The following is a 15,032-nucleotide window of genomic DNA, read 5'->3' as shown; positions in this document are numbered from 1 at the left end:
TTATAAGTTTCCTTGGTCATAGTATTCTGTCACGGCAATAGAAGGTAACTAAAACAGGTGCGGTTGTATGCATCGCATGGTGGTGTGATGCCAGATGGAACGTGTTTATGTGTATGTCCTGCGTCTGCATCTACTCTCCAGTTGGAGTCAAATGTTGCTCATACAATGGAGTCATGAAGGCAGGGTAATCTGAAAAAACAACTTCACACAACATGGAATAACATGAAGCAGGGCATACAGCCTGGTCTCAAAGGTATCCTTTCAGTCCTGTCGTGAACTCTCACGGCACCATGGTTACCTGTTTGGTTTGATAGGCGACACTCCCCCACTTGTCTTGCAGTGACATGGCCATCCCAGGCCACTGAAGGGATAATGGGAAACATCTTTAGGTCTGCCGTAGTTATGCCTTAGAGCATACCCCAGCCTTGTTTTATTTTTGTTATTGTGCTTCTGACAAGTGAGCTTTGTTCTTTCACCACAAACATGTAAGACATTGTTTTAAATTTAAACTATCTCTTTCTATAATTAAGTTTGCATGGTGCCAATATCAGATTTTCAAAACCAGTATAAGAATGCGCTCTAAGCACATCACTTATTCTATTAAAAAAATAAGGAAGTCTAGATTGTGCTCGTGTCTTAGATAAATGGCGCATACCAGCCACACTTCTTGTTCAGCTTCAGACTCCTGGATCCGGGAAGTGCTTTGCAGTGGGTGGAGCTCATGTGTGTGTACCTGTGTAGCCACTCCTGTGCCATGGAGACTATCTGTCAGGTATCCTGACAGGAGGACTGTAGTGGGCAACCTCCTAAACATTCCTCTCTGCTTCTCTGGTCTATAGTGGAGTAGACTTCTGAAAGAGCTGGCCAGATAGGAAGACTGGCTCTCCCTCCCCCTTCTCCTTTTCCCTCCCTACTTCACCCCTTTCCTTTGTCCCTGGGCAGGTTTCTCACTATGTAGTTCAGGCTGGCCTTGAACTTAGAGTCTTGCCTCATTCTGAATGCTGGGATTCCAGGTAGGCAGTCTGGTGAATGGATTTCAGGTGATGTTCAGTTGCCTGATTCCTATCTCTGTCATGGGGGTGCAGTTCTGTCCATCCACCAGCAATATATAAGAATGTCCTTTCCCTCAACCTTTCCAACCCCATGGTGTGTTATCAACACTTTGGAGATGAGTGAGGGAAAGTACATGACCCAGTTTTAATTTCAGCTTATGAGCCAGTTGGTTCTTTCCTAAACACTGGATATCTTTCTCCAACTTCACTGCTCATTTCTGAGTGGCTTGTGCTGCCATCTGTCCTGGACTGGGTAGAGGAGGCCAAGTGCTTCTCCCTTCGCCTCTGCCAGCTTCCAGTGTGGCTTTCCTTGGTATGTTGAGATATACCACTATACATTCTGATTTCTATCTTTTAAAATGGGTACTTTCTTCAGTTGGATTTATCCCTTTTAAAGACATGTCTTCACCCTTGTTTTCCTGGTGGTTGAGCAGCAGAGATAAATCCCTCATATTACCCTGCCCTTCCATCATTATCTGTCATTATAGAATCAATCATTATAGAAGCAAGTAGGCAAATGACCCATCCAGAGGGGCAGCAGCTCTGTGAGAAGGGCGCACATTTCCTCTGCCAACGTCAGTTGGGTTCGCTGAGTTGCTTTGCCCCTGGTCACTACCAGGCAGTTCCACAGTTTGAATCTGGGAGACTACCAGATGCCCTGGGTGGGCTCTCTCACTTGGGTGTCCGATGAGGAAGCCTAGTGGATGCTTCGTTGCGGTGCTTCACGGTGCTCCAGAGAGGATTTCTGCAGCCCCTTTCCTTCCCAGGGATGGTTCTTCACTGTCTTGCTTCTATGTTTTATGTTAGGAACTTACATGGAAATCACAGAAGCCCTAGGAAATCACTAGCATGCCCTAGGAGTCAATATCAAAAGTGACAGGAAAGGACTTTGTATTCATTTTCCCCTGTGTTTTCACCTTAAGTTTGAGTGTTGCAGACAAGGGTTGCCTTAATCATGTCAGAAGGACATCAGCCTGACCTCTCTGGCTTTACACTGCCTGTTAGAAGGACGCAGAGGTGTTCTTGTGTTCCTTATCACATCCTGTGACATATTCCACAGAGGTGTCTTCCTAGAGGTCCTTTTCGTACTGGGTTTAACTAATTCCATAGTATCCCACTTGAGGACAGGTGACATGCTGAGTATGCTCTGTCATGGGATTATTTTGAAAGGGAAAATATCCTCAGGTCCTGACTTCACAAAGCTTTTGGTAATAGTACATTTCTAAAAGCACAATGGTAACATGTAAAGGTGAATCAGACACTGAGTCTGCCTCAGTGCCTCACTGCCATAGTTCTGAATATTCATGTGCACATTTGGCATGGTGCATGCCACCCTCTCACAAATACAGGCCAATAAATGCTGGTTGAAACACCCTGGAACACACTCAACACTTGTATGCTATGGATTTCTGGTTTTACACTACATACCAAGGTTTTTGTTTTTCTACCATTAGTCCTCAGTGTATATTAGTATATCGAGTTCCAGTGTGTTAGAATCCTTGGTTCTAAAGATAGCTATTTAAGTTGTATATTTCCTACAGGAATAATATCAATAGAATGAATGTACATCAAAAAGAAAATCATTAGATTAGCTTACATGATATGATCCGAGTCATCTAACAAGAACTGTCTTCATGCTGGAAACCTGGTAAGAGCTCAGCCCTGGATCACTCAGCCATCTACTATGTTACTAGAGGATTGCTGGGGAGCCAGTGGTCTTCATTCCACACTGGAAGGCTAAAGAATCTGCAATCTGGTATCAGTAAAGTCTGGTAGCAATAGGTAGATGAACTAACAAGCAGAACAAGTAGGCAATCAAACCAACAGTCCAAAAGCTTTCCCCTTAGACTTGTTTATATCTGGGCTACTGCTGGACGGTGCTACCCACATTAAGGTGAGTCTCCCTATGTCAACTTTACCTAATCAAGAAAATTCCTCAGAATTGTGGGAGCCGGAGGTGTCAAGGACACCACAAGAAGGTCTACACAGTCAACTAACCTGGGCCCATGGGGGATCACAGATTAAACTACCAACCAAAGAGCATGCAGGGACTGGACCCAGGCTCCTAAACATTCATAGCAAATGTGCAGCTTGGTCTTTGTGTGGGTCCCCTAACAATTGAAGCAGAGACTGTCTCTGACTCTGTTGCCTGCCATTGGGTCCCCTTCTTCATCCTGGACTTCCTGGTTGGGCTTCAGTGAGAGAGGACGTGCTTAGGCCTACTTCAACTAGATGTTGCAGGGTGGGGTGATGCCCAAGGTGGGGGGGATCTCTTTCTTTGAGGAGAAGGGACGGGGATAATTTGGGAAGAATTTGTAAGAGTGGCCTTGGTCAGGATGTAAAAATGAATAAATTCCTCACATCCTTGTTCAGAGGTAAACCTAATCTTGATAATCTCTGTGGTGGGAAGTGTGGGGTCAGTACAGACTGACTTTAAGGGCAGGGGATGAAAGTGGGTAGTGGACTTCTTGTGCTGAATGTAAGCTTGAGAATTAAACAGTCATGAAGTCACACCATCCTCTACCTGCAGATGCTTGGGCGGCAATTGCTGCCCAGTCCCAGCACTGAAAAGATGGTGTTATTTGTGTTTAATACTGGCCCACAGTTACTCAAAACATGGCTAGGCCATGTTAGCTGTAGTCTGTTACTGGAACATGCAAAGAATGTGCAATAATACCATTCGGGATGGAACTAGAACTGGTTTTCCCTGAAAACATACTGTGTATTTTTTGGTTTAAATGTGTGTGTGTGTGTGTGTGTGTGTGTGTGTGTGTGTGTGTGAGAGAGAGAGAGAGAGAGAGAGAGAGAGAGAGAGAGAGAGAGGGAGGTGATGGTGGGGCATTTGGGTGTGTAATGTGGACAGGACCATGGAAGAGGAAGCAGACAGGTTGAAGGGGCAGCAGAGTGGCCATGCTGGAGTGCTGGTGACAGCATGAGTTGTCTGTAGTGAGGTGGCGGCATCAGTGGGCAAGTAAGAACAGGAGAGGGACAGTGTAGAGAGAAAACAGTGCACCAACCTGTGACCTCTTCAAGAGCCATGTGTCAGGAGCATGGTGAGGAGGAAGAGCTAAGTCTAGAATAATACAGTATAATTTTGCTTGTGTAAAGTTTAAAGTATGCAAAACTGGCAATACTGTCATGGATTGAGAGTATCTTCCAGAAATTCATGGGTTAGAAACAATCCCCAAATTTTTACATTGATGTTATACGGAGGTGGGGCCTGTGGATGGTAGGCAATATTTAGTGAGATTTTTGAGACTAGTGCATTGTAATGATGAAGTCACAGAAAGAAAAAGACTGGTTTGGCACATTTGCTGCCCCACTATGTGACAGTGCGACCTGAAATCCTCACATGAGAAGATGCTGGGAATGTGCTGTGAACCAAGTGAACCTCCATTCCTTGCCACCCAGACTGCAGCGAAGAAAAATGGGTCGAGGGCTGCTTATGCACATGTACGATAATACCATGTCAGCAAACAAAGTCTAGCATACTTGTCATGGAAGGACGGTGGGAGAGTGTGGATCTCTTCTTAGTAAACACAGAAATCTTCATCTTAAAATTAGTCCTCTAAGTGTTCACTTTATCTTCTAAAATGTTTTTGTGTTTAATATTTGAACAAACTTTAAAAACTCAGGTGTGAAGAATAGTTAGGATAAAATTTGAGTATTTTTGTTGTTGTGTGCATGCATGCGTGCATGCGTGCTGTGTGTGTGTGTGTGTGTGTGTGTGTGTGTGTGTGTGTGTGTGTGTGTGTGTGTGTGTGTGTGTGTGTTTATTGTTTTTGCTTGAGACAGGATCTCATTCTATCCCCTACCTGGTCATGGTAATCCTCTTGTCCCAGGCTGTCAGTTGCTGGGATTACAGGTAAAAGCCACCACATTAGTTTGCAAAGACTGTTTCTAAGGACACATTTGTCTTTCATAGGCTCTCTCTTGGAAATACCACACACAATGCACTGTTTAGAACTCTAGGAGATGGCCTGATACTCCATCTGTCTTGCTGCTTCCAAGGCCACATGCCACAGCAACAAAGCCTGCTTTTTGACAGGCTCCACGGAGAGACCAGGCCCATGCCACCCGCAGACGAAGCTCTTAGAAGTTTAGTTCTGTAGCTTGGAGGGCCTTGAAACTATAGGAATGGGCCGTGTCATATGTCCTCTTGGGGGCAGTGCCATCATCATGTGAGCATGTCCGTAGTTCACAACTTCCTTTTTAGACAGGCCCGACCTGAGCCATTGTCTGTTGTTGGCCTATTGCATAACAGACCTGCACCCGGTCCCATGTCCTTAAGTGATGAAGCCTGTGGACTAGAAAGGACTGAGCAGCTGGACACGGCATCCTTCTGAGGTACTCAGGAACTAGGCTATTGCTACTGCTCGGCTCCAGTTGTGCCTCTGCTTTACAAATCTGATTTCATGTTTGATCGATATTGCTGGCATTCATACTTGTCACCTTATTGTATTGCTTTTCCCCCTTCATCGTAAATAGTAGGTTAATCCACGTGGATCTCCTCTAGATCAGAATCGACACATAGTAGAAGTTGCACAGGGATCAGCCTAGTGTATATGATTGTGACAGAGACTGCCAGCTAGCTTTGGCACCGTGAAAGTTAATCTTGACTGTCAACTTGACAGGACCTAGAATTACCTTGGAGACAAGTCTCTTGGGCATGCTTCTGAGCGGTTTTCTATACTCTACACGTGGGTTAAGGTTTTGGGCTGTATCAGAAGGAGGAAGTGAGCATTTATTGTTCTCTTCCTTCTGACTATAGACACAATCTGACTGGCTCTATCATGTTCTTGCTGCCATGCCTTTTCACCATCCTGGACAACACCTTGAACTTCCTTACATTGTTTAGCCCTAGTGTTTTATCGAAGCAGTAAGAAAACTAATATGGCCATATGTGTATCTTTAAAGCCCTACTGTTTCCACCTTCCCTTTACTGAGACAACAACAGCCATTTGAAACGGACAGGCCCATGAGATTTGAAGAAACAAAATGTGCAAGAGAACCCTCTTTGTGCCACCTGGGGTGGTACCTTCCTGTCTTTACCTGTTTCCTTCTGCACACAAGAGCTGGAAGTTGGAAATCAGAGCTGCCAGTACATCAGGATGGAGGGGCTAACAGCACTTGGTTCTAGCCATGAAGAGCAGTAAGCAGCCCCAGTGTTCCATGGGTAGATTTATATTGCACACAAAAATCAAGAAAAAAAAATCCCTAGTTTGTTTAAACTGCTGGGGGCACGGGTTGTATGAGCCCTGAATCAGGATTGACAGGTTGAATTATTCCTGCACTCCCAGGAAAAATACTTTACTCACAGTGCTTTTATGTGAGGCAGCTTTCCTATTCAGATGTGCAGGAAAAGCACATCTGAACAAGAGATTGTTTCGAGCAGCCTCATTAAACTTCCTTTTTGTTTTTTTTTTCCCTTCACAATGATATTTTACAGCAAATCTCAAGCTTTGCACAATTTGCCTCATAAATTCTCTGAATGTGTTTCTAGTCGTTAAACTGTCTTAAATAAAATAAGACAATTACTACCCTTAAAAGTTCCTCCCAAGCATGGTGTTACATGCCTGTAATCTCAGTAGCTGGCAGCTGGGACAGGAGGATAAGCCTGGGCTTATCTCAAAACACTTTCTTCTAGACAGCAAGATGTCTCAGCAGTTAAAGCTCTTGGCACAGAACACTGACAAGCTGAGCTTGGTCTCTGGAATCCACACACAGATGGTAGTGAACCAACTCCCAGAGTTCTCCTCTGACCTCCACACATGCACTGTGGTGTACACACACCACATACACATCAAACGTACAGCAGGAACTGCAACAAACACCTTAAAATGAATTAAAATTCTAAAAGGCGAAATAAAGCTACTTAAAACAAACTCATTTTGCACCAGACTTACGTTGATACTACTAAACTTGTTACTGATCAATTTCATTGACATCTAATTCTGATTAGACATTTTTTTGTCTGAAAATACATTTTCGCAGTAGTTTGCTTGAATCTAGTTTCAGACTAATTAATCTGTATGTTCTTTAACACTCTCAATATATAACAAGTTCTTTCTTCTCTCCCACACGAATCTTTCGAAGAGACTAGGTGACTAGGGACATTTTGTACATTTGCCATGCATTTTAATTCATGTTCATCCAGCTCCCATCTCTCCTGTAGATGAGGAGAGGCTAGACTCATGTTCCATTTTCCTCAGAAACACTGAGCACTTCCTGTTATAGTTGTGGGCCTTGCAGGTGCTTTAACTCTTCCCCTGAGTGATCAACAGTCTTAATGATTCTTATCTACGTTGTTTTTTTATTTACCCTTTGAGAGTTTCATACAATGTATTCTGATCATACTCATGCCCTCCCTTGGCTCCTTCCAGATACTCTCCCACCTCTCTACCCACCCAACTTCATGTTTGTTCTCTCTCCCTCTCTAATTTTTTTCTTTAAAGCTATCAAGTCCAATTTGTGTAGGCTAACTGTTCCTGGGTATGCTAACATGCCCTGGAGTTGTGCTTGATGCACCAGATACAGAAGACTAATTTTTCTTGTCTAGCAGCAATCAAATAACAATTGCTCCTCAGCTAGGGGTGGGGCTTTGTACTCCAAGTTCTTTCTTTTGGCTGGGATTTTGTCTCTCTTGAGCTTGTAAGTGCTGTCATAGTCATTGTTATTTATGTGTTTACCTTTCCTGTTGTTTCTAGAAAGCACCGTTTTCTTGAAATCGTACACTACCTCTGACTCATAAACTTTTTGGCCCCCTTTCTGCATAGATTCCTCATCCTTGGGGGAATATCCAGTTCAGGGCTAGGCACTCTAAACTCTCCCACTCTCTACATAATGAACCTACAGCCCTGAGATGGAGTCTCGTGCTTTACCGACTGAGCACGTTGTGGGTCTTTGTGTTAGTTGCCATCTACCGCAGGAAGAGGCTTCGTTGATGAGGGTCGAGCAACATGCTGGTCTGAAAATACGGATCCCTGCAAGCATTTGTGTGTAATCCCCCTCAGGGCCCACACAAATCTTCTCTGTCATTCCAGCTGTAGTATATGTGCTGCCAAACAAAGCAAACACATTGCATTATTTTATACTGTGAGATAAGAAATGGTAATTTTCTAGACCCATCATTCTTTTGTGTTGGTCACATGCACTTGTATTATAAAGAAAACTTTTCTTCAAAAATCATTTAGTGACCCAAATATCTGATGCAGCAAGGTGAAGAGTACTAAGGCTTCTACGCTGACCAGCTTTTAGAAGAGTGACTTGCTGCCAGAATTTTTTTTTTTTTTCTTTTTTTTTTTTTTTTTTTTTTTTTTATTAACTTGAGTATTTCTTATATACATTTCGAAAGTGTTATTCCCTTTCCTGGCTCTTTGGGCAAACATCCCTAATCCCTCCCCTCCCTTCTTTATGGGTGTTCCTCCCACCCTCCCCCATTGCCGCCTCCCCCAACAGTCTAGTTCACTGGGGGTTCAGTCTTAGCAGGACCCAGGGCTTCCCTTCCACTGGTGCTCTTACTAGGATATTCATTGCTACTTATGAGGTCAGAGTCCAGGGTCAGTCCATGTATAGTCTTTAGGTAGTGGCTTAGTCCCTGGAAGCTCTGGTTGCTTGGCATTGTTGTACGTATGGGGTCTCGAGCCCCTTCAAGCTCTTCCAGTTCTTTCTCTGATTCCTTCAACGGGGATCCTATTCTCAGTTCAGTGGTTTGCTGCTGCTGCCAGAATTTCTTAATCGTCAGGGAGTTTTCTCAATATTGTGTCTCTGTCTCTGTCTCTGTCTCTCTCTCTCTGTCTCTCTCTCTCTGTCTCTCTCTCTCTCTCTCTCTCTCTCTCTCTCTCTCTCTCTCCTCTCTTCTCTTAGTTTATTAACAGAGAGTTTCTCTGTATAGCCCCGGTTGTCCTAGAATTCACTTTATAGACTTAGGCTGGCCTTGAACTCAGAGCTGCCTCCCTCTACCTTTCAAGTGCTGGGATTAAAGGTGTGTGCCACCACCACCCGGCATGTCTTTATTTCAGAAATATTTTATTACAGTGTGGGCATTATTTGTGTTTTTTCATCTTTGACTTAGAGAAGCTTCCTTAGGTTTATTATTATTATTTTGAGACAGGGTCTCACTTTTGGATCTTCTGTCTTTGCCACCAAGTGTTGAAGTCACGGTGCCTACCACCATTCCTGGGTAAGCCACAGATTTGTTCCTGTGGCTCTTTACAGCACCCCTCCTCTTCTCCTAACAACACATCCATGCCCAGTTTCCGTGCAATGACCATTGAGATGCCATTTGGTAGGTAAATCCACACTCTGGTTTAGGCTTTTATTTGCAGACTTTCAGAGACTTCTGATCTTTTAAACTGGAGTTACTACTGCCCATCTCACACTGTCACACCAAGATGCCCACTAATACAACGTACAGATTAGCTGTGTGAGCGTGTGTGCCTGGGTGCTGGAGTGGCACATGGGGACAGAGAACACGGTACTCAGGCTGGGGATTTCTGTTTCCTCTCCAGAGTCACTTTATTCTTAGATGTCCTGCCAAGGACCAGCCTCAGCTAGATCCAGGTTCCTGAGAGAGGGGTGTTTGGGAGTTGAGAAACAAATGAACTCTCTGGTTGAGACAGAGAGTCTCTCTCTTCTAGTAAAAGTTCCAAACACTCTCTGACCAAAGTCAGAAAAGCTGCTATAAAAAGTTCTTAGATCTTCCAACCCAGTGGAAAATCCTGTTAGAAAAAAATTCTAAAAGCAATTCTTGGATTTTCCAATCAAAATCAGAAAGCTGGAAAAAAAAAATTCTAAAAGAACCGTGTTCGCTCTTCAGACAGCCTTCTCTGGATAGCTGCTAGAAAACATTCTAAAAGAGCAGTGTCTGCTCTCTAAGTAAGTTTTGGGGTTTCTGACCTAACCCTGACCTATTCAGAAATCCTGTTAGAAAAAAAATTCTTCAAGAGCAGTTTATTCTCTTCAGAGATCTTTAGACAGCTCAGCTCTTGATAGGGAAAACAATTTTAAGAACTGCTATTGCTTTCTGCTTGCCCATCTCACACAGACCAAAAGCCCAGTTTTTAATTTACATATCAATTTAGTTATTTACTTCAGGTTTCCTTTTAACTATATTATGAATCAGCATCCTGTGACCCTAGCTAGCCCCTTAATTCTTAGCAGACAGCAAACACACATTTTCTTCTTCTTCTTTTTTTTTTTTTACTGGAAATTTTCTTTATTTACATTACGCTTTCTTTTAACATTGCAAAAGAATTCAGAGACCTGCCTGCCTCTGTTAAGCACAGACCAACTGTAAACTAGCTGGATGGGACTCCGTCGTGAAATTACCATTTTTACCACCCTTGGGCCTGGGCCTGGACTGTGTTCTAGGCTGACCTTAACCTCAGGAATCTGCCTGCATTTATTTATATCTGCCTGTCTTTGTATCTTTCTGACAAGCTGGCTAATAGTGTAGCTATCTTTGTTCCTTTGGATCTGTGAAGCCTCTTATACAATTCATATTGCATCCTATATTTTTGTACAGTTGAGAAATTATGTAGTTTTGAACTCTTGTTTTTAGAGTTCTTTTCTACAACCTTATGGGCTGTTCTGAAGGTCCCAGAATTTACCATCTTGCTGAGACATTGGCCACACCCTTGCCTCCTGGACTCATGCTGTTTCAGATTATCATGGAGGACATTGGAGGATTAACAGGGAGGCCATTCCTCCCACGAACATGAAAATATATACATTATTATACAAACAAGCTTTATGCCCACGGTAGCCATTGATGCTCATGAAGGGCCCAGGTTCACTGGCCCTGTCCCAGTGGTAGGAACCATGTCAGTCTGTCTACACCAAGGTCATGCTGGACTCAGCAGTGTGCCACAGTGGAGACTTACAGTTCAAATTAGATGCAAAGTTGTTTGGTTTGACTCTGATGATATACATCCTTTGACACGTGGTTTAGGACTTGGGCTCAGTTCTAGGTAACCTAGACTCTGCTCCACTGTCAGAAGTGCGAATCTCTCCAAAGAGCTCAGTAGTTTAACTAATTAAGGCACACGGTGTCCTTCATGATCCTCAGTCTGAAAGGCAAACTGTAAATTAGGCCCTCCCAATTGCTAACGAAAACAGAAAGCTTCCCTATGGGCACACTAGTGAACTGAACACAGTCCAACAAAGGGGGCGCTGGCACACCTGGGCACATTCAGATTGCAGGCTGCCCAGAACAAAACTGGAGAAGGACATGATCCCAGGCAGCCCAGACTCTTGGCTCAGTGTGCACTAGGGATAAGGAGGTAGCCCTGGCTGGGCAGTTAGTTGGTGATAGAAGAATGTTCATGATGTGGACATCCCCAGGTATTGGTTCTGTATTGTTTCATCAGACCACAAATGAAGAGTTTATAGGAGCTGTTTTATACTGTTTGCCGAGTGTGGCTGCCTTAGGGATGGAGGGTGAGTCAGACTGATGGGTGTTGTTTCAGGTCCTCAATCCCTTTTGGAAGATGTGACACCAAGTGTTTCAGCACCCAGCCTTGGAGTGTCAGTCAGTCAGTATCCTGGTGCACCGGCTGACCCTTACTTTGAAGAACGTTGACTACTCTCTGAGGAGCTGACTCCAGGAGGGTTTTTTTTTTTCAAGTATCTGGGCAGATTCTATCATTTCCTGGCTACGGACCCAAAAATATGGTCAAGGACTCAGGTTTGAAGGCCACATGCACCCCAGCTTGGCTTGGATGTGCAAAATTATACACAAAACAATATAGGATTTCCTTTGGATTTTTAAATATAACCTGGCTGGTGCTTCAGAAGGTTATGGATTTTTTATTACTATGAATCACTTGTTGTTTTCTAGTAAGGGGTTTGTGACAACACCTCCCACCCCTTTCAGGGGCTGCCAGGTTTCTCAATCGGGTGACTAAGAAGACCAGCAGCTGCAGACCTTATTAGAAGGCAACTGTTCCATAGAGTCCAGGAAATAATGCAAACAGGGACTTGAGCCATGAACATTGATTGTGCTGGCTAAATTTATGTCCACTTGACACAGACTGTAGTCATCTGAGAGGGAAAAGCCTCAATTGAGAAAATGCCTCCGTAAGATCAGGCTGTATGCCAGCTTGTAGGGCATTTTCCTAGTTAGTGATTGATTGAGGAGAGCCTAGCCCACTGGGGGTGGAGCCATCCCTGGGCTGGTGATCCTGGGGTTCTATAAGAAAGCAGGCTGAGCAAGCCATGGGGAAGCAAGCCAGTAGGCACCACTCCTCCACAGCCTCTGCATCAGCCCTTGCCTCCAAGTTCCTGCCCTGTGTGAGTTCCTGTCCTGCCTTCCTTTGGCGATGAACAGCAACGTGGAGGTGTAAGCTGAATAAACCCCCCCCCCCAACCTGCTTATTGGTCATGGTGTTTCGATTCAGCAACAGTGACACCGATTAAGACAAACACTAAAGCCTGGATCTTGGTGCCGTAGCTACACGACCACCTCAGCCTCATCCTGCCTAACTCTGTCCACTCACATTCACATTTCAGGAAGCATCTGCTGAGATATGCTCTGCGGTCTAAGCCTTGCTCACAACCACTTGGCAGACAAGAGTTCGAGGTGGGGAATCCTGAGGGAAAATCAGAGTTCCCTTGGCTATGGGATGGGGAAGGTCTGTGAAGGCAACACCATTGCCAATACCTACTCTACTACCACCTTTGTATCACCACCCCTCATTACCATAGCCATTGCCACCACTACCATCACTTAGACAACCACCACCTCTGTGGTCTCCACTGTCTAACCACTGTCATAACAACCACCACTGCCACCATCACTCTATCTCCACCACTACCTCCATTATCGCTGTAGCCTTTATCATTGCGACTGTCACTGTTACCACCACCACCACGTCCACACCCAGGCAATGATTTCTACCACTTGACTCCATTGTCACCAACCCAGCACGGCTACCACCATCATCACCACTGTTATTGATGCACTTCAACCAGTGTGTGTGTGTGTGTTGTTCCCGGGGAACAAGACTACCAGATCCATGTGGAGCTAGAGTTACAGGCCGTTGTGAGCCTCTCACAGGAGTGCTGTCAACTGAATCCAGGTCTCTTGCAAAAGTAGTTATGTGCTTTCAACCCATTGAGCCATCTCCCCAGCCTTGTGACATTTTTAAAAAACAAAATCAGAGGCACGACAACACCATTTCGAATGATTTCAAGTTCTTGTTAAATGTCGCCATTAATTCCAGTAAACTTTCATGTAATCGCACTGACAAGTGCAGTGAAGTCATAGATTAACCGAGAGTTTGCAGAACAGGAGTAGAAAGCCTTGCCACTCCTAACAACCCCTTTCTTCCCTGTCTGCCTTCTACATTCTGTCTGTCTGTCCATCCATCTGTCTGTCCGTCCATCTATCTCGTTAGTGTTTTCTATCTGACCTCATCAAAATTCCGAGCCCAGAACAGGAGGAGCAGTGCTGGCCATGAACTCTCTGTTCTATTTATAAGTGATTACAGTTCCTCCTTAGCTTTTATTATTTTTCCTGTGCTGTAGGTGTGTGTATTATTTTCTGAGCATGTATATGATGCGAGTGTATTTGTGTGCATGCATATCACGGCATGGAGGTCGGAGGTCATGCTTAGCTGTCCGTCCTTGACTTTGACCTTGAGACACAGTCTTCCTTTTGTTGTTCGCTATAGCATATACCGGGCTAGCTGGCCCACAGACTTGCTTCTAGGTTCTTGGCTTCTTATTGAAAGGATTGGAATAATGGATCACATAGATTTGCAAAAGTAGCAAGGTAATTTTATTCACCAGTACACCAGTACAGAATAGAGGGTTCTACTGTCATGATTGATAGCTAGCTGTGAGGGAGGAGACTCAGGTCCTGACTATTGTTTGGAGCTTCTTTTGTGGAGTTCAAGAGGAGAAGGAAACTGGTTATTATGGGGGTCTAGTGAGAGTGTTTCTCTGTGTTGATGAATAGATAAGATCTTATAATCATTTTTCATATAGCCCGTGGCCTTCCCCATAATTTATATGATGTTAACTATATGCATACTCAATTACTCATAGATATAGTGTAGTAGATAGATTCTTCCTAAAAGTTCACTTGAGGACAGAGTTTTCATTGTTTTGCCCTATTGCACATGCACCCCAAACCAATTCAGGCTGTCCCTCCAGAATGCATTAGCATTTGGGTATAAAATGTCCACGTTTGACAGTCGGTAAGGGGAGGAGAATCTTATCGCATTGTTCAGAGTCCGTTGAGGTCCAAGGTTGCTAGCACATCAGAGGGGGATGTGTATGCAGGGTAGCAGCAGTGTAGGCTGCTAAGCGCAATGACAGAACAGAAATGTGCACACGGTTTAGACCAAGTACAGTTCCAGGTGAGTAAGTTGCCTCCTATGCTTGACTGCCTCACTTCCGGGGGATCCTCTCATCTTTCTGTAGGAGCAGGTTGACAGGCATGAGCTGCTGTGCCCAACTTTACCTGGGTTCCGGGAATTACTTACGTGGAAGCACTTTATCTATTGAAATGCCACCTCCCCAGGCCCTGTGCTGTTTCTTGTTGCTATAATCCTTGCAGTCCCTCACACACCCATGCCGTTTTCTCTTCTCCTGTCGGGCATTTTCTTCTGCCTTCATGTTGACACAGAGCTCTGAAGTTCAGAACGTTGCCGTGAGATAGGGCCTTGCTCAGGAGAGTGTGAAGCAGCAAGTCAAATAACGACAGGACAAATAATCCCAGCCTAGAACCTGTCGAACAATAAACAAGACTAGATGGGGAGAGAGATACCACAGCCCAAAGCAAACAGTGCTCCAGGATGTAGGCCCAGGAAGCCCAGGTAAACTCCTCTGTGTCTTCCTGCTGCCCTACTTAGTTGCCTGTGGTTGTGACAGATGGTGTGGGCTTTACAAGTCCCTGGGTCACTGCAGGTGTGACCAGATCTGGCTTTGTGGAGAGCTGGCCCTTCTACAAAGAGGTGTAGCAACCTCACCAAG

This window comes from Rattus rattus, chromosome 7 (assembly GCF_011064425.1).
Source record: "Rattus rattus isolate New Zealand chromosome 7, Rrattus_CSIRO_v1, whole genome shotgun sequence".
Lineage (NCBI taxonomy): Eukaryota > Metazoa > Chordata > Mammalia > Rodentia > Muridae > Rattus > Rattus rattus.
Note: the sequence above shows the minus strand (reverse complement) of the source record.